This window comes from Chrysochloris asiatica, unplaced genomic scaffold (genome assembly GCF_000296735.1).
Source record: "Chrysochloris asiatica unplaced genomic scaffold, ChrAsi1.0 scaffold00047, whole genome shotgun sequence".
Classification (NCBI taxonomy): domain Eukaryota; kingdom Metazoa; phylum Chordata; class Mammalia; order Afrosoricida; family Chrysochloridae; genus Chrysochloris; species Chrysochloris asiatica.
Window position 1 is genome coordinate 3,434,264 of NW_006408565.1, and position 16,885 is coordinate 3,451,148.

General features: G+C 48.5%; 1 pseudogene; it reads left to right on the plus strand.

Moving 5' to 3' along the window:
* LOC102822825 overlaps positions 1–16,637 on the plus strand; it is a 54,919-nt pseudogene extending 38,282 nt beyond the window's left edge.
* The last annotated feature ends 248 nt before the right edge of the window (positions 16,638–16,885 follow it).

Below are 16,885 nucleotides of genomic sequence, written 5' to 3' on the forward strand. Positions count from 1 at the left end.
GACTCGACTGCACTTAACAACAACAACAACAACTGGAGTCTCTGGTAGCGTAGTGGTTATGAATCGGGCTGCGAACCTCAAGGTCAGCAGTTTGAAACTACCAGCTGTTCTGCGGGAGAAAGATGAGGCTTTCTGCTCCCATAAAGATTTACAGCCTCAGAAACCCTGTACAGGGTCGCTATAAGTCGGTTCCGACCCCACGGCACATAACCACCACCACCGCTGGTGTCCTGGTGTGGCGCTGTGGGTTAATGCGCCAGACTGCAAAGCCATTTGAACTGCAAGGTCAGCATTTCAAGCTCACCAGCTGCTCCTCAGAAACCCTATACAGGGTCGCTATGGGTCAGAACCAACTCAATGGCACTTAACAACAACAACAACACTGGCCCTGGGTGTTAGTTCTTGTGGATACTTCTAGATTTTTGTTGTTGTTTGATGCCTTTGAATCAGTTCTGACTCATAGCGACCCTATGCACAACAGAATGAAACAGAACTTCTGGGTATGTTGTGCTTACTCAAGCAAATACCAATTTAGAAATTTTTTTTTTTTAACGCAAATGGTAGCACACAACACACACTGTACTGAATTTGTTTTTGATTTTAAAAAAATGTTTCTTATTGTAAAGAAATTCATGCTCATTTTGAATAACATAAATATCCGCATGTCAGCAAGTAGAAAGAGAAAATCTCCCTGGGATTTTATTCCCCGGAGATAACTTCCATTATTCATCTATAAATGTGCATTTACATACATGGACTTCCGCTACAGATACTGTTCTGTAACCTACATATACGGATTTTGTTCTTCTCCTAATAATGCAATCCAGACTTCTTTCACAACCCTTTCCCTGTCAGGCAGGACCACCAGGGGCCATTTCTCAGTATCTCAGGAGTTGCATGCCTACACACTAGAGTCAGACAGAACTAGGTTCTAATATTCCAAGCTCTACTTCTTAGAAGCTTTGGTCCTCAGTTTTCTCATTTGTAAAATAGTGAAGGATTCTATGGGCAAAGTATTGGTATGATGCAAAAAGCATTAAAAAAAAAGATGGAAGGAAAACAGTCACTGAACCAAAAAGAAATGGTCGATGTTCAACCATTTCAAAAGGTAGAATAGGATCAAGAATCAATGATACTGAAGGAAGAGGTTCAAGGTATATGGAAGGTATTGACAAAAAACAAGGCTCTGAGAATTTATGGAATACAGATAGAAATTTTCTAACAAACTGATGCAGTACTGAAGGTATGCACTCATCTATGCCAAAAAATTTGGCCACCTTATTGAAGCAGATTCATATCTGTGCCCATTCCAAAGAGAGGTGACCCAACGGAATGGGAAGTCATCAGACAATATCAGTAATATCACATGCAAGTAAAATTTTGCTAAAGATAATTCAAAAACCTTTGAATTGCCAGAGGTTCAAACCGAATTCAGACAAGGACACAGAATGGGAGATACCATTGCTGATATCAGATGGATCTTGGCTGAAAGCAAAAAGTACCAGAAAGATATTTACCTGTGCTTTATTGACTATGCAAAGCCTTTTGACTGTGTAGATCTTGACAAGCGTTACAAAGAATGGGTAGTCCAGACATTAATTGTGCTCTTGAGAAACTTGTACATAGACCAACAGACAATCATTCGAACAGAATGATTTAAAATCAGGAAAGGTGTGTGTCAGAGATGTATTCTTTCATCGTAGTTACTCAACCTGTATACTGAGCAAATAGTCTAAGAAACTGGATTATTATATGAAGAAGAATGTGGCATCAGGATTGGAGGAAGACTCAACAACCTGTTATATGCAGATGATAAAATCTTGCATGCTGAAAGTGAAGAGGATTTAAAATACTTACGATGGACGATGAAAAACCACAGCTTTCAGTATGGGTTGCACCTCATTGCAAAGAAAACAAAAATCCTCACCACTGGACTAATAAATAACATCATGATAAATGAAGAAAAGGTTGAAATTGTCAAAGACTTCATTTTGCTTGTATCCACTATCAACACTCATGGAAACAACAATAAAAAAATCAAATCTGTTTCATAAAACCTCTTAAAGTGTTCAAGAGCAAAGATTTCAGGTTGAGGACTAAGTCGTGCCTAACCTAAGCCATGGTATTTTCAGTAGTTTCACATCACCAGCTGCTCCTCGGAAACCCCATACAGGGTTGCTATGAGTCGGAATCTACTCGAGGGCATTTAACAACAACAACATATGCATGTGAAAGCTGGACTATGAATAAGGAAGACCATAGAAGGATTCATACATTTGAATTATGGTGTTAGAGGAAAATATTTAAAGTACCATGGACTGCCAAAAGAACAAACAAATCTGTATTGTCAGAATGCTGACGTATCGTCAGAATGCTCCTTAGAAGCCAGCATGACCAGACTTTGTCTCTCATTTGTTGTTGTTGTTAGGTGCAGTCGAGTTGGTATCTACTCGCACACAAAATGAAACACGCCTGGTCCTTCACCAATCTCACAATCATTGTTTCACTTGAATCCATTGCTGCTGAGACTGGGCCAATCCATCTACTTGGGAGTCTTCTTTTTCGCTGACCCTCCACTTTACCAAGTATGATGTCCTCCTTCTCCAGGGACCGGTCCCTCCTGATAATATGTCCAAAGTATGAGAGGCGATATCTAGCCATCCTGGATTCTAAGGAGCATTCTAACTGTACTTCTTTCAACACAGACTTGTTTGTTCTTTTGGCATTGTGTGGTACTTTTAATATTTTCCTCCAACACCATAACTTAAAGGCATTTACGGTCTTCTTTATTCATTGTCGTCTCTCATACTTTGGACATATTATCAGAAGGGACCGGTCCCTAGAGAAGAACATCATGCTTAGTAAAGTGGAGGGTCAGCAAAAAAGAGGAAGACCCCCAAAGAGATAGACTGACACAGTGGCAGCAGCAGTGGGCTCAGGCAGAACAATTGTGAGGATGGCACAGGACCAGGCGGTGTTTGGTTCTGTTGCGCAGAGGGTCGCTATGAGTCAGAACTGGCTCGATGGCACCTAATATGAACAACAGTACTTGTGGAGCCCTGGTAGTGAGTGGTTAGGCATCTGGCTGCCAACCAGAAAGTGGTTTGAACCCACCAGCTTCTCTACAGGATGAAAATGTAAACTATTTGGGGCAGTTCATTCTACTCTGTCCTGTAGAGTTGGAATCCACTCAATGGCAAGTTTTTGTTTTGTTTTGTTTTAAATAGTACATAATCCCTGGGGTTCTGAGATCTTCATGAAATCCCATGTGATATACGTCCTCCATTGCCAGCCACCTTATAAACACTAGACTTTGAACCACAAGATCTGCAGTTCGAGCCTGCCAGCTGCTCTGTGGAAAAAAGATGAGGCTTTCTGCTCCTGCAAAAATTTGAAAGTCTCAGAAACCTTATACAGGGTCACTATGAGTCAACACTGGCTTGAAGGCACTTAACAATAACAATAAATGATAAATTTTTATTTTGACTCTTTCCTCTTTTGTAATGGCCATATAAAATCCATTAATGTGTTGCTATTTATAAACTACTCCCCTTTGCTGGATCGTACCCATCTTGTCGTGGTTGATATAAATGCCGATGCAGTGGATAGTGAACCTACGCATATACGTATCTTGCTTTCTCCCTTGTCTGAGTGTCTTTGTGGTGTGAATTCTCCGCAGTGGAATCACTAAATCTAATTTCTGCACCTTCTTTCTTTCCAAGGAGGAAGTGGAAATGCCTCGTGGCGTGAAGCATGTGTGTTATGTAGGTCTTTTTCTTTTTGTTACTGCTGAGTCTCCCTTCCCTTGCCCAAGGCTGGGGGGGGGGCGGATCCCCCACAGTGGATGCAGTTCTAGTTCTCCCCTCCCCCCATGACACTGAATCACAGTTTTCCCTGAACCTCAGGGCCTGATCATTTCATGATAATTCATTCAAGGTTAGGCTTTCAGACCCACCAGCTTCCAAAACAATTCTCCGTGATTTGCAATAAATAAAAAGAATCAAAACACTTAAAATGAGATAAAATCTTAAAGCGCAGAAAGGGAAGGAGAAAGGATAATTTTGTTACAATAACCTCCTCGCTCTCTACCAACCTGGAAAGCTATAACTGCTAGGTTCAAAGTTAATATTGAGCTTTTAGGCAGCCATAGCCAAAAAAAAAAAAAAGGGGGGGGGGTGGTGGTGCACCAGAGTAGATTCTGTAGTTCATTAGAAGACCAAAAGCTACTCAGTACTTTGAAATGGTCAGGAAGGGTTTCCTCTCAGGAGCAATAGAAGGGGTGATGGATATCATTACCATGTGGCTTCTTCAGAGGAGGGGGCAAAGAACCATGGCAGAACTTTGAGGAGGATGTAGAATCAGAAAAGGATATGTGCCCCCAGATGAAATGTATGTCTGGTTAGAAGGAGAGTTAGTAGAGTCTCAGCCCTGTGAACTCTGAACCTGGCTGGGTTTAAGAGAGGAAGGCAAGAAGATGGGAAGGAAGTCAGGTCCTTCTCTGCAAATGTTAATTGGATGCCATTATGTGCCAGACTTTTTCTAGGCATTGGGGATACAGCAAGAACCAGGATGGGCACATTCCGTATCCTCATGGAGCAGACAGTCCAGTAGGGGAGAGCAGCATTAAGCAATTACAGGTGAGGTGAGCCCCTGAGGGGGAAGAACGGCCGCCTGTACATCTCAACTCTGAAGTTCTCCTCGCCACTGCAGTTTGGTTCCGGGACAGTGATCCGACTCCTGGGAGCCATTAGCCACAGCCAGGCAGCAGGAGGGCTGCAGTATCCAAAGCTGGAGGCGCTGGAAAACTTGATGGAAGTCAGCTCAAACTCACCTGACCAGAGACCCAGAAATAAGGCAAGACCCACAGTCCAGTGACCCAATGAGTGCCAGGCATAGAGCCGTGTCTTTTATATACAAATGCCACTTAAGCCTGCTGAACATGGGCGCCTTCACACTCGATTCACAGAGACTGGCTCCTGGTCACACAGAATGTAATACAGGGTTAGACCCTGGACCTGCTGACCCCCAGGCCTTTGATGAGCCATTCTCCACCTCTCTGGGACCCCACCTTCTTGACAATGTTCTCTTTTCTCTTGTAGGAGGAGGCTTCCGTTCAGGAGGCCAGTGTTGAGAGTCAAGGGGTGAGTGTGAGTGCCTTAGCCACACAGCTTCCTTTGCTGGGTTGAAGATGGTGGGAACAGTACCCCACAGAGGGCAGCCTCACTCCTTCCCCCTTCCCCTCAGGCCCTGTTTCCACAGTGCGGAGCAGTAGAGGCTGAAGACAAGGAGCCTGGTGAAGGAGAGAGTGGGCAGGACTCAGGTGAGGGGCCCCAGAGGGTGTCCCCTCAGCTGCCTCCTCTCTTCCAGGGACTGTTGGCAAGGACTTGAGCCCAGATCCTGGTCCCCAGCCCCCGCTAGGACTTATTCCCCACCCCAACACCTCCCCCAAACAATTTGTAGTCCTTTCCCAAAGGGGTGGGAGCTGCTTGCTGGCTGTCTGGGCCCAAGTCCTAGATAGAAGACTCTAGGTCCCTAAGGATGGGGCCCCTCCCTGCTTGCTTAAGCCCCTCAGCATTGAGTCCACCCTCACCCTGTCTCTGGAGTACTCCTGAAGTTCCGGCCTCTCTCCTTGCAGCTCAACTCTGGCCCCAACAGCCGATGCTGCCCCTGGATATCAGGGTGCGGGACACTGTGGTCCACACCATGCAGGAGGTGTTGCGGAGTCGGTAAGTCTGTGCGCCCCACTTTCCTAACATCCAAGACACCCTGACAGGGCTGCCCTCACATGCCACCACCTCCCAGGGTTCCATGGGCCAAAGGGGAACATGTTACTCCATATTGGAAGGCTGCAAACCCCATTTTGTAGCTTTGAGGTCATGCTCTCCGCCCCCTCTGGGCCTGTGGAGGACTGAATGTGAACCTGGGTCTCTGACTCCGAGGTCCAGCTGTCCCATTAAGCTGTTGCAGCTGTCATTCTCTGCTCAGGTCCACAGCGACCTTTTAGACACAGTGAGCCCAGAGCTCTTCTTTACAGATGGTGAGACCAAGCCTCAGAGAGAGAAGACTTAGCAAAGGTCACACAGCACATCAGTGGCAGATTCGGTGGTACATCTGGGCTCTGTCTGTTCTCAGGACTGATGCTTTACCCCCAGGCTTCCTCCCATCCACAGATTTACACGAGTTCTCTTGGCCCAGAGATAAAGCATATGCCAGGGAGTAAGATGGATCTGGTTTCAAATCTTCACTTTGCCACTGATCATGTGTGTGATCTTGGGCAAACTCCTTATCTTCTCTGAGCCTCAGTCTCTCCATTTGTGAACAGAATAAGAATCATCCTTCCTCACAGGGATGGTTCGTGTAGGAAAAATGTCCAGACTAGAAACTGGAATTGGCTCACAACACTGGGCTCTCCCCAACTTCTCAGACTGAGTGCCTGGATGACTCGGCAGGCTCAGTCCCCTGACCACGCCCCGGCAATCTTCAGCCTTCAGGAGCTCCCCAACCTGGTGTGCAGTGAAGAGGCAGTGGAGAGCATCGGTGCAGGCATCGAGGCAGCCCTCTTCGATCTGACAAAAGATACCAACTGCCATTACAAGGCCAAGTACCGTAGCCTGGTGTTCAACCTGCGAGACCCCAGGAACCTGGTGAGGGGGGCTGCAGGCTGGGCTGGCCTCTCCCTTGGAGAAGTCTCCCAGCAGGATGTTGGGATGTGGACTCTCAGAGTGCAGTCCAGCCCCTGCCCTGCTGCCCTGCAGGACCTGTTCCTCAAAGTGGTTCGTGGAGATATCAGCCCCCACAGCCTAGTGCGGATGAGCCCAATTCAGCTGGCCCCCCAAGAGCTGGCCCGCTGGCGGGACCAGGAAGAGAAAAGGGTGAGCTGTTGGGCCCAGTCAAAGAAAGGGACAGGACGTGGATGAGATGAGGTGTGAGCTTGGTGCACACAAGGATGTAGCAGGGTGAGGAGGGAGACAGACATAGGAGGCACAGAGAGACAAAGAGAAACATAGAAACCAGGAAGAAGAGGGAAAGAGAAGACAGAGAGGGAGAGGGGCAGAGAGACCTTCCCACGGGAACAGCAGGGAAAGAGTTAGCAATGAGAAGATGGGGGTGGTGAGCTACGGCGAGGTAACCCACTTGAGATGCATCATCTTCCATGGGGTTTTCTATGGAGCTTGGCTGTATGTGGGGGTGGAGATCCTGGGGTGATGGTTGAAAGTCTGGATTCAGGGTTGTCATCAACCACTCATGGGCAGATAGTCCTCTTGAGGTGTCCCTCTATCTATCCCAGTCTGAGGAATCTTGGAAAAAACTGGAGAGGCCCCATGCACCCTGCACTTGTGGGTCGCTCCCTGCCTGGCACTCATGGGCAGGGTTGGGGTGAGCAGTAAGCAGCTTGTTTGCCTGGTTGTGGTAGATGGCTGAGTGAGAGAGGGAGGGGATGACCTAGTCTGGAGCCAATGGGAAAGAGGCAGGGACTGCTATGACCCCTGTTGTGGAGAACACTGGACTGATGAGAATGAATAATTAGAATCAATTAGGTGAACCAGCAGCAGCCACCATAGGCTGAGCTTTCTGTCCTGACACTGAGACAAGAGAGCAGGATGGGCTATATAAATTGCGTTGCCCAGTGCAAAAGGAAAGTGCAGCGCCCTTAATAAAAAATTATGAAGAATTTCAACATGGCGATAGCACATTAAAGTAATAAGTACAGGGCATTGAGTGACTACACAGATGGTACCCCTGTGAAGCCAGCCCTGCCAGGGAGGTTAGGGCCTCGATCCCCAGGAGCTGATAGAAAAGGAGAGTGTTGCTTTCAGGAAAGGCTTCAAACGGGGACATTGATCAATAGTAAGAATCCACCAGCATTCTAAGCACTCTGGTATGGTGTTCATACAACTAGGGAACGGGGAACTTAGAGTGGCAACGTGGCTTGCCCCAAGCTATACTGCTTGTGGTTCTTTATTAACAGTCTAGCTGGAACACCAGAGATTGCACTTTCTCAACTACACCACACCCTTCTCAGGGTAGATGACGGGATATAGTCAGAGGTAGAATTGACTTGAAGTTGAAGGCCAAGTCCAGGAAGGCTTCCTGGAGGAGGCAGGATTTGAGTGAAGGAGTGGCATATGGGGAGATAAGACTGAGGGAGTAGGACATTCCAAGTGAGGAGAATGACAGGAACCAAAGGAAGGGAAGGGCCTGACCTGGAAGGGGAACCTCAAGAGAGGAGCCTCAAGGGTGAATGGAGGATACTTGTTGACCAAAGACCCCTTAACCCACCTGAGATTGGCTTCCCACCCCATCAGGGCCTAGAGATCATTGAGCAGCAGCAGCTGGAACCATGCAGCCTCCCAGCCACCAAACTGACCCACAAGGGTGAAGTGGAGATTCCCCGGGACATTGACCAGACCCTGGAGGATCTGGTGGTAAGTGTGACTCTGGCCTGGCTCCAGGTGAACCTGCTTCTCCCCTCACTCACTGTGTGGTCTTAGGCAAATCAAGAAGTCCACCTTGTTGATTGATCATGATGAGCATGGAGCTGGCAGTACCTTCTTGACCCAACCCTGAGACCTCCCCTAAGAGTTGTTGTACATCCTAATAACTCACTCATCCTCTGCCTCAGAGCTTCTGTATGGATCTTTGGTTGGGAAACATGACTACACTGTTCCAGGAAGTGATCATTTTGGATATGAGGAATGTAAACTTCTTCCATTCAGTGGAAGGGCTAGGGAAATGCTAGGCAGGACATCACCGGGGCTCTAGGACAGCGGGTCCTGCAGGCCTCCTGGAACTTTCCCTGAGACCTAGAAAGTCACCAGGAATGCCCACAGTTATGTGTCCTCTTGTTGGGAATCCCAACCTTCATCCTGCTCTTCTATCCAGCATCCATCAGCTCTGCTTCCTGTAGTCAATCAGAACTACCCCTTGGCTTGCCTCGGTTGCTCCCAGAGGAAGGCCTCTCTGACTCAGTCCAGACTGTGGTTGGGTAACGTGTGGGTCAGCTGTTCACCCTGGTCCACTTGACCATGCCTTGAATGTGAGGTTCAGGGTAGGCCCTGTGAACCTTCTTCTTTGACTCAATACATACTTACTGAGCACGTATGGTGTGCCATGCACAGTTCTAGGCACTGGGGAAATGACAGACAACTCCCCCGCCCCCGGACGCCCCACACACATTCAGACCAGTGACCAGGAGAACCACTGCCTATGTAAAGAAACTCCAAAGGGGTGTGGCTGCTTCCCCAGTCAACATGCATCATCATTTAACAATATTTGCTTCTATTCCCTCAGGTTTATTTTGTTTGTTTGTTTGTTTTTTTTTTGGTGTTTTTTTGGATGTACACAAAAACACTCAGGAATATGTAACCATTTAAACAACCAAAGGGCACATTCTGTAAGCCAGCCTCCTGGCTGCCAGCACACAACCTTTCTCTTTCCCTGAGTCTAGAGTCCTCAGCTGCTCTATTCTTTCCACACTGTCAGCTCTGCCTCCATCTCCGGTGTCACTGCTTCTCTGGTTAGGATCCCACGTTCTTCTCATGCTCTTCCTTCTTGATGGTCCTAGGGTCCTCTATTCCCAGACTGTAAGATTAACTGCTCCCCCCTTTTTGTTACACAACTTTTACCTTTACAGTTGTAACAATCACAATTAGTCATGATAACAATTACTCACTATTTAATCAAAAGAATCCTATCTCCATATCCTTTTACCAGACCCATCTAGACAAAATGAAAACCATTCAGTAGGGATTTTACTTTCCCCCCTGCATGCTCTGAAACTAAACTCCCTCTTGAAAACTTATAAGCCAGCCACTTTGTGCCTTTATAGTCCCACCTACACCTTCTCTCCCCGCTGCCATTTTAGGTGGCCAGTGTCTAAGTTGCCAGTCCTTATCAACCCTGTAAAGCGAGGGGATAGACTTGATCCTTGATGTGAAGACTCACTCCCTCTTGGTTGATATTTTCAGCTACTACATCCATAGGTTTAGGTCAAGCTCATCAAATTGCAGCAATTTACATTTGCTCCCTTTATCAAACTTCTTTTATCTTCCTCTAGTCGAGCTCTGATCATCAAGCCATTGAAGCTAGGTCAAATGGGTACTACCTACAAGTTTGGGCATTCTTGTGCTTCTCCCCCCCACTTCATTTTAGTTGGACGCTTCACTCTCAGCTCTAACCCTCTGTGGCTAGGTCAGTGTCCATGGGCTTAGGAGTTCCCAAGTCTCCCCAAACTTCGGACCAACCAACCCTTCCTCTTCTCTCTCTCACTTCAAGGTCGACTGGAGTCTATAGAATGTGGTCAAGCTCAGCCCATATCTTCATTACTGACATCCCCCCACTTCCACTCACATACAGACCAACGTGGTCGCCAGCTAACTTGCATGCCTGCTTGTGTGTTCTCTTTGAGAGGAGTTTGTCCTGAAGGGACTTGATTGCTTGACTCGATAGCTCCCCAGCAAACAGCTTGCTTGTTTTTGTAATAGCCAAACAGACCACCATTTCTGTATTTGTTTTTTCCTGCTGGTCTTTCTGTCAGGACATGTCTTCTGTTCCTCTAGCCGCTCTTGGCTGCTCTGCATGTCCTTTCAAGTGGGAATGTCCCACCTCAGAAAGTTCCAGATGGGGCTTAGGATTCCACCTGAGATCCTGTACACTACAAAGCCTCCGCAGGAAGTCTATTTCACTGGGCAAGTTCTTGAAACCCTTTTAGGTATTCCAATCAGTTATAGGCTGAAGACTGGCTTTCAAGCTTTCTGTAATCATGTTTTCCAATATTCCTTTCTAACCCACTGAAGTGTCTATTTTACAATATCCATGAGACAGACAGGCATCTTAACATTATTTTCCCTCTTTTACCCATTCAGATATGCCTCAATCCCTGTATCACAGAGCCCTGTTATACCAAGGTTGAGCATACATGAAACCGACTTTGCAGTCCAGCACATTAACCCGCAGAGCCACACCAGGGTTCCTTGTGGTTAGTAGTTCAGTGCTTGTCCTATGTTGTTGTTAAGTGCTGTCGAGTTGGTTCTGTGTAGGGTTTCTGAGGAGCAGCTAGTGGGTTTGAACTTCCAGCCTTGTAATTAGCAGTCCAGTGCTTATCCTACAGCACCAATATTTCTCCCCCTCCAATCCCAGGTAGTACAAATTTGGTTAACTTGCTTGGCTGCTAATCAAAAAGTTGGAGGTTCGAGTCCATCCAGAGATACCCCAGAAAGAAGGTCTGGTAATCTACTTCAAAAATATCAGCCATTGAAAACCCTATGATACACATGGGGCTGCCTTGATTCAGGATTAACTCAATAGTAACTGGTTATGGAATGTTCTACAACTTTTTGAAGCCCCCTTGTATATGTACGTGTGAGCACAGGTGTGTTTCTATCAGTACATACTGATTTTGTGTTTAAACTATTTTGTGAGAGAAAAAAAATGATCTGTCAATTTGGCAATGGATATCAACAATCTTTAAAATATTCATTCTCTTTGATTTGCTCATCTGCTTCTGGGAAGTTATCTTATGGAAATAATTCAAAGTTTAGGAAAAGTCTTTCTGCATAAATGTTTACAATCAGAAAAAAACTAGAAACGTTCCAAATGTCTAGAGGCAGAGTTGACACATACAGTCCACCCCTTCAGTGCTGTGTCGGCAAAGACCAGTCAGCATGGGGAATGACCACTGCTATAAGTAATGAACAACGTGAGGCTACAAACCTGAGTATTTGAGTCCAGCTATTACTAAAAGTCTTGGTATGGTGCTGTAGGATAGGCATTGGCAGCTGACCACCAGGATGGTGTTTCAAACCCACCAGCCGCTCCTCAGAAACCCTATACAAGGTTGCTGTGACTTGGAACCAACTAGACGGCACATAAGTATAACTACTGCTACTATTAGTAAAAGGACCTTAAAACCTTATGTATAAAAGAACTTTATTAGAAAGGACGTCCATTGTCTCCAAGTGATGGAATAAGGGTTTGTTTTTTTCCTTTTTCAATTTTCCTAATTTTCTTTAACAAAATGAAAAAACATATTCTGAGTATTTTGTAAGCTAAAATAAACCACACCCCTGAGACCTCCTGCTCATGAAGGGCCCCAGATGTCCCTGGCTGCCTTCCCAGCCTGTGTCTCTCTCCTATGTCTCTTAGGGACCCATGGTGTCCATAGACTGCAGCCCACTGGCCCTGCCTGCCATGTCCGGGGACAGCACGGAGCAGCATCGGCACCACTTTCTGGACCCCAACTGCCAAATCTGCAGGGGTGGGAGTTGGAGGCAGGGATTGGTGAAGGGGTGGTGGGCAAGCTGGGGCTGAGCACGGGTGGGGTTCAGCAGCAACAGGGATTCATGGCCTGGGGAGGTGTTCAGGGTGGATGCGCCCAAGCACTTGGAGAAGAGCCTGGTTGAAACCTGGCTCTCAAGCCCTGGCCTGGCTTCAGGCTCTCTGCCCACCTGTTTCAGCTCCTGTCTCTGCTGTTTGCAGACAGGGAGCCTACACATGAGCTGTCAGACTACTGTGAAGCCACCAGGAAGCAAGGGGACAATATCTTCCAGAGATTTTCAAGCCCAGTCCCTGTGTCCCACCCAGAAATGCTCCCTAACAGGGAGAAACCTCCCACAGACACTCAGGACAGGTATAGGCCTGGGGGAAGGGGAGCGGGGTGTGTGTGTCTGTTACATCAGCATGGGCTTTTTCTTGCTGTGTGGCCTTGGGCAAGTCCTACTACCTATGTAGGACTCATTACAATGGTATGAATGATTCTGATCCACTGGACCCCCTTGCATAAAGCTATGTTTGGACCATGGTCTTTGCTCTAGTCCTTGGCTGAGGAGACATGGGCCCTACCCTGAAGAGACAGGAGTGGAAGCTGGGGCAGAAATGCTGGGGAAGTCCTAGGGACCTGTTCTGCTTCGCCCTGTCTCTCTGACCCTCTCTCCAGGCCCCAGACACCTATTGGATCCACAGAGGTCCCACCTAGCCAACCACCTTGGGAGGGGACTCTAGACATGTTTTCCATCAAGCGGTTCCGGGTCAAGGCCCAGCTGGTCTCAGGGCACAGCTGTCAGCTCATTCAGGTACTCCTGCCCTGTGTACTTGGTGCTGGTCCCCACACTGACCAGCCGAGTCAGCCACTCACACCCCCTTGCATGCATTCATTCTTTCATGCACTCATTTACCTGGAAAACTGACACCCCTCTGTGCCAGGCATGGGGACAAAAGATGTGCCAGTCCCATCCTGCAGAGATACACATGATAAAGGACTCGAGGCACAAAGCATCTGGGAGAGCAGTCTGGTGCCTTCCTGTCCTTGCTCAGAGCAGGGTTTTACGGGTGATTGTTGAGTGACCGAGTGATCACATAAAGTGCTGGAAGGGTGGGAGGCTGGAGGAAGAAGTGAGACGCTTCTGAGAACAGCCGTAGGAGATGGGTCTGGCCAGGCCAGAAATCTCCAGGGATGACTAGAGCTTCTCCGGAAGCCTCTGTGTTTAGCCCCCTTGCCTGGGACTGCAGCCTACCAGGTGATTGGTATGAAGTTGGCCCTGAGTAGATGGTAAACTGGGCACCGACTGGCCATCCTACCTGCCCCCAGGCCCTGCCTGAGGTGATCCAATCAGCGGGCTGCATTGCCCCCAACACTGTCTGGGACCTGCTGGCCAGCATCTGCCCGGCTGAGACCAAGGTAACTAACTGAGCACCTTGCCTGCCTTAGTTCCCCAGGGCTACTAGAATAGAAATACTCTAAGTAAGTGACTTTAAAGAATCTAGATTTATTTTTCTATTGCTTCAGAGTCTTGAAGTCCAGCTTCAAGGCTCCAGCTATAAATGAATCCTCTGTGTGTGTGAGCTCTGGGGGAGGAGGGGAGAGGCCTTGTCTCCTGGAGCCCCAGTGTCCTTCAGTTCCCCCAAGTGGCATCTGTGCCTGGTACTGTGCCCAATCTGATTTCTTTAAATCTCAGAAACGATTTGGTTTCCTACACACCCTATACTGATAGTGCCTTGTTAACATACAAACAAAGTTCTATTTTGAGAGTCCCCTCAAAATTCATTCCAGGATGTGGCCCTGCCTCTTCCTCTCTCCACCTCTAGGGTTGAGGCTTGGGGATGCTGAGTCTGGTTTCCAGCGGGACTGCAGACTCACCATGTGACCCTGGGCAGGTCCCTCAGTTTCCTCCAATGTACAATGGGTACCCCACTCACAGGGTTCTTGGCAGTTTAGATGAGACCAGGGGTGTTTGCAGGAGTAAGGGGTGGTTGCTCCTAAAGTTGCTCTCCTTCTCTCGGCCCTAGAATGTCAGCGTGGTCACACTGTGCCCACACGGGGTCCAGGACACCCAGAACTGCCGCCTGCTTTACTCTTACCTTAACAATAAGCAACGCCATTGCCTGGCAGCTGTGGACCACGTGGGGGTGGTCCTGCTACCCCTGCCCGCCTTCCAGCCCCTGCCATCCACCCTGCACCCTCTTGGAGGCCCAGGTGAGTATCTGATGCCCATATCTGTCCCTGCCTTCCCTGACCTGGTGGCTGGACTGAGCTTTATTGACACCACCACCCGTGTCTCACCAGAGGCAGGCACACCTTAGAAGGAAGCTTCGGTAACAGGCAAATGTGATGGTAACAGTAATGGTGCATACTTGTGTGGACTTGCCTACAGCCACACCTCCACAGGGCCTCCTGTCCCCACCAAGCCCTGCTCTAGCACCTTGAACCCCTGCTGACCCTGAGTCACCAGCTCCAATCCTCACTGTGGTCCCCAGGCCAGGAGCCCCTGCCCCCACCTTCTGCCGTGTCTGTCGAAGTTGCACATTACTCTAAAAGCCAGCCTGTATTAACTCATTTAAAATTCAAAAGAGCCCTATATAGTAGATATGATTTCTCCATTCCACGGATGAGGAAACTGAGGAGGGCAGAGGATAAGTGACTTGTCCAAGGTCATCTAGCTAGGCAGTAGCAGAGCCAGGCTTCATTCATATCCAGGTTACACGGCTCTACAGACTAGGCTGCCAACCATCACACCACACTGCCTCTCCATTAGACTCCCCTTGACAAGAAATTCACGGGACAGCCATATCTGACCCGGATGAAGCAAGACAGAGCCAGACCCACTATCAGTTGATTGAAAACATGTAAGATGGATGTGGGGGATGTTTTCATCACAGCTGTGCTGGCCAGCGGGACATCAGGAGTTCTCTAGTAGAATTCTCGCCTTTCATGCAGAGACGCTATTTGATTTTCAGCCAGTACATCCTATGTTGCAGCCATCATCCATCTGTCAGCAGAGGCTTGCATGTTGCTGTAATGCTGAACAGGTTTCAGTGGACCGTCCAGACTAACATAGATAGACTAGGAAGAAAGACCTGGTGATCTGCTTATAAAAATTAGTGAAAACTGTGGAACTGTAACTGAGGTTGAGGGTAGTGCAGGAGCTGACGATGTTTTGTTCCACTGTGCACGAGTTCAGGGCTGACTTTTATAGCAATTAGTAACAACATGCTGGGCCAAGCGTGGCCTTTATGCTCGGGAACCCACTCGGGCAGAGCCCATTCACTGAGCAGAGTCCTGTCAGTTCTGGGGACAGTGAATCCTTTCCCACACTGAGACCAAGTCTTCTGAGACAGGCTCACCCTCCCACCTACTTCTCTCAGTATCTTCTGGGCCCCTCTGCTGGGAAGGTCTTCTTGAAGTCTAACCTCTGGCCCTCCTGCTGCAGCCAGAATGCAGTTCCCGGGGGGCTACCTGTGCTCTCTCCTCTTGATGTCTCTTGTTCCTCTCAGTGCCAGATTACCCAGTAAACTAGGTAAGCATGGGCTTACTTATGCTTACTTACCAAATTGTAGTGAACAATTTCACGTGGGTTTGTGAAATTGGTCACTACAGACAAGTAAACACAAGTAAGCCCCTGCTTATCTTGCTTGTTGGGTTACTCAGTCCTACCCTTCTCTTCCCAGGCCTGGAAGCCACTCACTCGAGCCTGTTGCTGGCTGTGTTGCTCCCCAAAGCAGGGTTGCCTCACACCTTGGGCTTCAGCCCCTTGAGGGGGAAGGTTCGGAAGATGGTCTCCTTCAACAGTAAAGTGGAGATCAGATACTACAAGCCCAACGGCCAGAAGCAAGATGTGACTCTGAAGAGCTCTCCTGCCCCTGGGGGTGCCCTGCAGCAGAGCCAGGGCCGTGGCAGCCTGGCTTCAAGCAGGGGTTGTGTTCACCCAAGGCCCTCCAGAGGCAGGGGGAGACTCGGGGGAGAGCCTAAAACCTGGCAAGTGCAGTGGCCCCTCGAGCTAGGCAGGAGCCGTTCATGGAGCCCCTCCATAGCAGCCCCAACTAGCCAGCAGTGTGGCCGTGGCCAGCAGTTCCACAGGGCTTCCTGTCCCCACCAAGCCCTACTACAGCACCTCGAATCCCTGGTGACCTTAAGCCACCAGCTCCAAGCTTCACTGTGGCCCCCAGGCCTGCCCCAACCCTCTATAGTGTCTGCTCAGTTCCCTGGCCTCCCTGAAGCACCAGAACCCCCGGGCCCAGGCCCTGACTCCTCTTTGGATCCCACAGATGGGGCTGGCCCTGAGTGACCTATCCCAAAGTGGTCTGATCATCCATCATCCAACAACGGAGGGGGTCTTGATCACTTCACTGGTGCTGAACCCTGAGTTGTTCCAAGGAGAGAGGAGGAAGGGGAGGAAGGGTCAGCTCAGTCTACCTGTCATATTTGAATTTCTTGTTCTGCAGTCTGTTTGGTGTTGATTTTTGGTTCAATAAAGAGTTGGACAGATTTGGGGCTGCAGCTGCTGACTGGTCAGGAGAGAGCTCCTAAATCTGTGGGTTGGGGCTGGAAGGAACTATGGCCTTGTAAGTTGCCTGTCTGAAGTCTTGAATCAGTTATTCAATCAGAATGCAG